Source organism: Oryctolagus cuniculus, chromosome 15 (genome assembly GCF_964237555.1).
Source record: "Oryctolagus cuniculus chromosome 15, mOryCun1.1, whole genome shotgun sequence".
NCBI classification, from domain to species: Eukaryota; Metazoa; Chordata; class Mammalia; order Lagomorpha; family Leporidae; genus Oryctolagus; species Oryctolagus cuniculus.
Window position 1 is genome coordinate 66286195 of NC_091446.1, and position 8588 is coordinate 66294782.

An 8588-nucleotide genomic window follows, 5' to 3' on the forward strand; every position below is an offset into this window, starting at 1 on the left:
TTTAAGTTCAGTTTATTTTTCTTTTGCTACACATAGTTTTGGGGTTATATTTAAGAATCTTTTGCCAAATCCAAGGTTATAAAGATTTACCCCTGTTTTTTTTTCCTTTGAGTTGCACAATTTCAGTTCTACCATTTAAGTTTTTGATCCATGTTGAGCTCAATTATATAGTTCTTTGATTTATGTAGTTATTGATTTATATATCTATCCTTGTGCCAGTACCACATTCTCTTGATTATTATTGCTTTGTAGCAAGTTTCAGAATGAGAAAGTAGGAATCCTCCTACCTTGTTCTTTAAGATTGGCTATTTCAGGACCCTTGCAATTCCACGTAAACTTTAGAATCATTTTGTCAGATTGTGCAGGAAGTCAGCTGGGATTCTAATGGGGGCTGTGCTGCATCTGTACTTCCGCCTCCTGGCATCCCTGTGGGGCGAACACAGCTCCAATCTGCTTGTCCACCAGAGTAGGGCCGGCGGGCATCCCTGGCCAAGCTGGTCAGGTGTCCCCCTGTGTGTGCCTGCACAAGTGGCCCCGTCAGTGTGGGCGTCGCGGGGACTGAATGTGTGTGGCTCAGCAGGAGCCCGGGTGGGTGAGGTCCTTGCACAGGTGTCAGCATGACTGTGCTAGAGCAAGGTCTTAGGTTGAGCGGCCCGGGAAGCAGACCTTGAGAGGAGGACCTGAGGGGAACAAGGTACATGGGATGAGGTCTCCGGAAACTGCGGTAGGGAGTGGGGAAGAGGGAAGGGAGAGAAGTCAGGAGAACGGGCCTGAATGGGCAGGTGAGTGCTGGGTCCGCCTGGGCCCGCAATCCTGCTGGGGATCTCAGAGAGAGGATAGAGCCGTCACTCCATTTGGCACTGCTGGGAGTTTGGGCTTGGTAATTCTTGGTTGTGGAGAGCTGCCGTGTGCCTGCCAAGATGTTCAGCAGTGTCCTGTCCTCCACCTACTAGGTGCTGATAGCGACCACCAAACCAGAACAGCTCCAGACACCGCCAGATGCCTGCTGGGAGGAGAAAGCCTTCGTGCCTGAGAGCCCCTTCTCAGGCTTGCCCATCCCAGAGGTGAGGGAGCTTGTCCCGACATGGAGAGGAGGGCTGCCCTTGGGGCACCGGCTCTCTGTCTTGGAGGTCAACAGAACGTGACATCAGGCCCAAGAACCCCGCTGGGCATTACTGCAGGTACCCATAGCAAGAAGCCGCCAGCAGTGTGGGGATGACCAGGACTGAGGGGTTGTGTGCACCTGCATGCATTATGCCACGCTGAGCTTTGGGGACCTTGGTTGCTCCCCTAGTGTGAAGCTCAGCCTGGAAGTCCTTGGAGCTTTGCAGGTGCTGGGGGTGGCGGCCGATGCTTCCCGGGGCCAGGCTTTGTTGGTTCTGCTGGATTCTCAGTTCTTGACTGTCACAGGCCTGCTGTCACTCCTGCAGCAGGAAAGACAGCTGCATTGAATTTTAGCCCCGAAACAAAATCCCTTAAACGACCTTGCTTTCCCAGTTGGAAGCACTGGGATATGGATGGATGCGCCCTATGGAGTCAGCTCAGCTTTCTGCACCTACCTGTGTCCCCTAGGATGCTCTTTTCCAGGGTGCTGTGTGACTTTGGGCAAGGCACACCTCCTCTCTGGAGTGCAGTATCCCTCTTGTAAAAAAAAAAAAAATGGGGGGTGTGCCTGGTTGGACCAGATGACCTTGGAATGTCCTTCCAGCTGCTGAGAACCCCGGGCAGCTGGAACATGCGACTTCCTGTGAGCTCAGCCCCCAGCGGTCCCGCTAGCCTCTGATCTGCCAGTGTTTCCACAGTGCGCCCGACACGCCGGCCCGGTCACAGCCCAGCGCGGCCCCGCTCACTCAGGAACATCTGCCACAGCGCTCACCACGTTAATAGATTAGCTTTGAGAACTGGGCAGGTGTTCTCCACCCAAGCCAGAAAACATCAAAATCGCATCGCTCTCCCGGCCTTTCGGCGCAGGCAATCGAGTTAGAATGACTCACGCGGTCTAACAGATAATAAAACACACATAACATTTGCTTGGAGGTACAGGTGGGGGTATTTGGTCCCACGCGTAGGAGAAACAAAAACTCGCTCTATTTGGGAATAGGGTAATTGAATACAGATGGGAGGAGGTAAATGAAAGAATTTACCAAATATCTCAGTGGAATAGCTAATGGGAATGAGACAGAATAGGAAATTAAAAATTATTCGAAGCAGATGGACCAGTCTTTGAGTTTTTAAAAATTTATTAGGGCCGCGAAAAAATGTGTCTGTTTATTTTCTACGGCCATGAAATTAATGACTTGGTGAGTTTTGCTTGTGCAATTTTATGACTGCCATGTCATCTGTCATACTTTGGGGGCTGTGTGATAAGGATTTATGAATGTCCCCACCTTCTTCCCCTCCCTGATTTATGCATGGGGGTCACTTGGGAACCCTGCTGTCCCCTTTCAAGGGAGCAGTGCTGCGGGCCGTGGGTCGGCTTCACCAGACAGGCCCTGGGCGGGGATTCTGGGGCTTTCTCCGCCCAGAGGTGAGGGGAAAAGCTACAGAGGGTCACGGCTGGGTTGTGGGAAAGGGGCAGCGTGACCTGGATGAACTTGCTCCGTGGGGGTGACCCCAATGCTTCCTCGCTGGGGAGGAGGCGTGGAGTGGGGGAGCCTGCACAGGCGCTTGGGCTGCAGCCTCACCCCAGCCCAGGGTCACCTGGCTCCCTGCCCCTCCAGTCCCCAGAGCCAGGCTCACCTGCCCCCAGAACTGCGGCTCAGGGCAGAAGAAAATCCCCCTGTGGCCGGCCGAGTGCTCACGTGTGTCCTCGAGGTGGCGGTTAAAGCAAGGCGTTAGGAGCGGCTGTCTGGGCTCCAGCTGTGCTCTGCCTCTTCCCCGCTGTGTGACTTGGGGCTGCCTGCTGCCCGCTCTGATCTTTGGTTTCCTCCTCTGTGAAATCTGAATGTTAGGAGGTTTTGAGGATTGAATGAGATCACGGGGCAACCCCCCGGTGCTGGCACACGGGGGCCAGAGTGCTGTTGAGTGGTGACTGTTGCTCTCGTCCTCACCGCTGCCTGCTCAGGCAGGTATGAGTGGCTCCACCAGACAGATGGGAAAGCTGAGGCTTGGAGCGGCTCAGGGACTGGCCAGAGGTCCCAGAGTGCAAGGGGTGAAGCTTGGATTTCCTGGGGCACAGCCTTTTCTGAAGTGAGAAATGCCAGGTCCCTGGAGGCAGAGGTCAAGGCCAGTTCCTCTCCCCTCCCCGGCCTGCAGGTACACAGCAAACTCTTCCCTGTGACACAGTCCCTTCTGCTGCTTGGACAGAGAGCCTCTTGGCAACCTCACTGCTGGGCACCCTGCCCAGGCCTTGGTGGGGGGCTCTGGTCAGTCTCTGGGTTGGTTCTTGCCTAGTCCCCAGCCCATGCTGAGCCAGGGCCCAGGTTCCCCTTAGGCGTGGACTTCTCTGGTGTCAGAGCCCTGCTCTTGACCGAGTGTGGTGGCCTGTGGTCTGGGCCTCAGCACAGGCTGTGGGTAGCTTTGTGTCTTGCCCGAGTGCTTGTACCTCCATGGCTGCCTGGAGCCTCCAAATTAGAATAGTGACCCCTCCCTTTTGAGAGGTAGAGTTACAGAGAGAGAGAGAGAGAGAGAGAGAGGAGAGAGGAGAGAGGAGAGAGGAGAGAGAGGAGAGAGAGATCTTCCATCTGCTGGTACACTCCCCAAATGGCCACTATGGCTGGAGCTGGGCCGATCCGAAGCCAGGAGCCAGGAGATTGTTCTGGGTCTCCCATGTAGGCGCAGGGGCCCGAGCACTTGGGCCATCTTCTGCTGCTTTCCCAGGCTGTAGCAGAGAGCTGGATTGGAAGAGGAGCAGCCAGGACAGCAGCTGGTGCCATATGGGATCCTGGCACCGCAGGCGGAGGCTTAGCCCACTACGCCAGCCCCAGGTTGGTTAGTGAGTCTGAGGAACAACGAGAAGGCAGCGTGGCTGGGGCAGAACACACAAGGAGAATTTTGGAGGATGTCCCACGGTGATGTCGTCAGCCTTAGTTCCGCTGCCTGTGGCACTAAGGCTCAGAGCTGCCAGCTGCTTGGCCAAGAGCGGGCAGCAGAGTTGGGTTCCAGTCTTGGGTCTCTGGGCTCTTTGCACACTACCAACTACTTCTCCCGGTGTTACAGTTAGGGAACACTGGCAGAGCAGGACCCAGGGGCCGCAGAAGACGGCAAGGCTGCTACAGTGCCCAAGGCGGTCCACGGGGCAGGTGTCTGAGTGCAGGCAGGGCTCGCTCTCACAGCCAGGAGCCCTGTGGCAGCCCCAGCTGCAGGAGTTCCTGGAGGCCATAGCCGGAACCCTGACAGGAGCTCAGAACCCAACTGAGTTTCCTGAGCGGATTTCATCCAGATGGCCTCTGGGCGGCTAAGGTGTGAAAAGATTGGTTCTCCAGGAAGGAGAAAGGGTCAGCCGGCTGTCACTTTGAAACGCATGGCTACCCAAGACTCTGTGGCAAAAACAACCTGAATGTAAGATCTCAGTGAACAAGATCCCAGCAGAAAGAATGGGCCATCAAAGAAGGAGGCACCTTTCTCTGAAGGGAGGAAGGAACCTCCACTGTGATATGGCCTTGACTAAACAAGTTCAGAGTTGGTGAACTCAAGGGGCCTCCATAGCCTCGACAGCTCATGGCAAGAGCCTTGGGTGATTACTGACGTCATAAATAGAGTGCCAATTGTTAAATCAACAATGGAGGTTACTGTACATCTGCTCCCCACTTAGGATCTCTGTCCTTAATGTGTTTTACCATGAGAGTTAAAGAACACTGCTAGTCGAACAGTACTCTATATCTTGTGTGGTTGTGTGGGTACAGTCTGTTGAAATATTTGCTTAGTATATACTAAGTTGATCTTCTGTATATAAAGATAATTGAAAATTAACCCTGATGAAGAGTGGGATGGGAGAGGGAGTGGGAGATGGGATGGCTGCGGGAAGGAGGGAGGTTGGAGGGGGGAAAGCCACAACAATGCAAAAGTTGCACTTTGTAAATTCACATTTATTAAATAAAAACATTAAAAAAAAAAAAAAAAGAAATGCGTGGCTACCAGGCTCGGTGCAGCCTCAGGCCTCAGGCTATGCAGGACAGGCAAGGGTGCCGGTGCCATGGGGCGCCCCCTCCTGGAGGCTGGCGGAGGGGAGCGGCTCTGTTTCCCTGGCCCAGGCTGGGATTTCTGCGTCTCCTGCTTCCTCCCTCATTCTCCTCTGAGGGGTTGATGGTTGCTGTAGATCCCACACTCATTGGCACATGGCTCTGGACCTTTGCTCCTGCCGAGCCTGGGCCCAAAGGTCATGATGTGTTCTGTGATGGGGTGGCCCATGAGGCGGCATCGCCGCAGGTGCACAGGCACCAAGGGTGCAGAAGCAGAGGGCTCTGGGCTGGCAGTTGACACTCATGTCCCACCTTGCATCCCTGCGTTTCAGTCCTGATGTGGCTCCTGATTCCAGCATCCTGCTCTTTTGTACCTTGGAAGGCAGCTGGTGACGACGTAAGTACTTGGGTCCCTACCATCTATGTGGGAGACCTGGATTGAATTTCTCGCTCCTGACTTCAGCCTGATCTCCACCATTACGGACATTTGGGTCAGGAATCAGCAGGCGAGAGCTCTGTGTCCATCTGTCTGCCTGTCTCTGCCTCTCAAAAAATAAAAGAGGATGGAGGCCTCTTGGGAGAGGAAGGATCAAGGCTCCGGCTCCTTCTGTGTAAGATTTTGAAGGCCCTGGGAACTTGTGACGCATGTGGCTGACAGAGAAGCAGCAGCGTGGCCCACAGCTGACTGCTGCGATGGTTGCAAGGTCACTTGCCGGGTAATGATGCTTCGGTCGACGCCGATCCACGTGGAGGATGGAGGTTGCTCGTTTGTCAGCGAGGGACATGGCAGCCATCTTGGCTCATGTAAATAGACTGTTCACATGATGAGATGGCCTCATGATGTGCTTCCCAGAATGCATTGCTGCCGTTGAGTGATGCAGTTGTATCTGTGACTGAGAAATTTGAGTATTGCGTACTTTGAGCGAGTCGTGTGTCCCATGAATTCTAGCTCGCTGCGCAGTTACTAGAAGAGGAAGACCAGCGGCAGGGAAGGCATCGAGGTCCCTGAGGTAGAATCGCATGGGAAAGGGATTGGGCCAGGGGCTTGGCTGCCAGAAGGGGAGGTGGTGCCACCGGAGTGGGGGGTGGGCGGCAGAAATGGAAGTAGGCCTTGCTCCAGTCGGCTTGGGCCCTGAATTTGTATGGGGTGCATTATATTTTTAAAAAATTACTTTCTAAAATTTCAAAGAGATTCAGATATGAAGGATTCTTTAAGAAAATGCCAAGCAGAAATTTTAAAAATGTTGAGGGTGAGGAAGTTCAGCTCACGGCTAATCTTGTCCCCATATCCCCACCACGCTCCCCTTCCCTGAATATCTGAGCCACTGCTACATGTTTACAGGTAAACACCTGTTACACCTGAAAGCACCGATAGCAGTTCGGTATGATCACCCAATATCCAGTCATTATCCAAATTGCAGGATAGTTCATAAGTGGCATGCTTCAAGAAAACTGAGTTTGAACGGGAGCTAAGGCCCTCATAGACGTCTAAATCTTTTTCCATCTGTGGGTGCATTCTGGTCTTTGTTCTGTGTTGCTGAAACTAGATACCTGAGACTGAATAATTTGCAAGAGAAGGAAGCTTGGGAGGTCCTAGAGTAGGGCACCAGCTCCTGTGCCGCCTCTGGTGAGGGCCTTCCAGCTGTGCCAAACCTAGAGGTTTGATCAGATTTTTTCTAGCTAGGCTGGTAGTGTTATGCTCTCCCGTCAGGGGACACACAGTGTCTGATGGTCTTTGTGACGTTAGGGGTTAGTGGCCCTCAGTGCCCAGATCCATACACTCATAAGAAGCTGCAAAATCTGTCGTTCCTCCTTCATTTCTTAGCAAAAAGGAACATCTCTTCATCTGCCCTCTGGTAATCCAGTGGGTCAGCTCGCATAGGAAAGGCAGGAGAGAGCTGGGTTTATTTGTCTTCAAAAGGATAATTAGTTTCCTATTGTCATCCTAGGGATTTTTGTTTGCTGTTGGTATCATGAGATTTAAACACATCAGGCCGGTGCCGTGGCTCACTTGGCTAATCCTCTGCCTGCGGCGCCGGCACCCCAGATTCTAGTCCCAGTTGGGGCGCTGGATTCTGTCCCGGTTGCTCCTCTTCCAGGCCGGCTCTCTGCTGTGGCCCGGGAAGGCAGTGGAGGATGGCCCAGGTCCTTGGGCCCTGCACCCGCATGGGAGACCAGGAGGAAGCGCCTGGTTCCTGGCTTCAGATCGGCTCAGCGTGCCGGCTGTAGCAGCCATTTGGGTGGTGAACCAACGGAAGGAAGACCTTTCTCTCTGTCTCTCTCTCTCACTGTCTAACTCTGCCTGTCCAAAAAAAAAAAAAAAAAAAAAAAAATTTAAATACATCTGATAGCACTTCAATCCATTGCACTTAGTTTTATTATTGATGCCCAACTTAGCTGTTTGTCCTATAGGAGCATCTTCAGCTTGGATTCTGAGTCTCTTAAAAAAGTGTGTGAAGGCCGGCGCCGTGGCTCACTAGGCTAATCCTCCGCCTAGCGGCGCCAGCACACCAGGTTCTAGTGCCGGTTGGGGCGCCGGATTCTGTCCCGGTGGCCCCTCTTCCAGGCCAGCCCTCTGCTGTGGCCAGGGAGTGCAGTGGAGGATGGCCCAGGTGCTTGGGCCCTGCACCCCATGGGAGACCAGGAAAAGCACCTGGCTCCTGGCTCCTGCCATCGGATCAGCGCGGTGCGCCGGCCGCAGCGCGCCGGCCGCGGCGGCCATTGGAGGGTGAACCAACGGCAAAGGAAGACCTTTCTCTCTGTTTCTCTCTCTCACTGTCCACTCTGCCTGTCAAAAAAAAAAAAAAAAAGTGTGTGAAGTACACGCATGCGCACGCACACACACACACACACACACACACACACACACAGTGTTCCTGTCCACTGTGGCAGAAGTGCTGGGATCTGGGAACTCAACCCAGGTCTCCCACGAGGATGCGAGGACCCAAGTACTTGAGCCGCCCCCATGGCTCCTCGTGGGCCGCACCAGCGGAAAGGCAGAGCTGGGACTCTGATTCAGGAGCTCCATCCTGTGCCCCAGGTCCTCTAACCAGTGGCTTCACTTTTGGCCAGCAGAAAGGATTTCCCAACTGAAAAATAAGTGAAGTAAAAAAATTATAAAGTTTACCACTTTGACAGTTTAACAATGCCGTTGGCATTAAGTACTTTTGCATCATATAGCTGTCACCACTGTCCATCTTGGGAACTTTTTCATCTTGCAAGACTGAAACTCTTGGACTCCTTAAACAGTCCCCGTGACTTGGTAATCGCTGTGTTGCCAGAAGGGGCTTGTGATTTTTACACTTTCAGATACCTCAAAAAGTGGAATCGCAGAATATTGCTCATTTGCAGCTGGCTTATTACACTTAGGATGACATCCTCACGGGTCATCCATGTCGTGCCGTGCGTCAGAACTTCCACCATCTCTAAGGGCGAGGATTCCATCGCATGTAGACTGCACATTTTGCT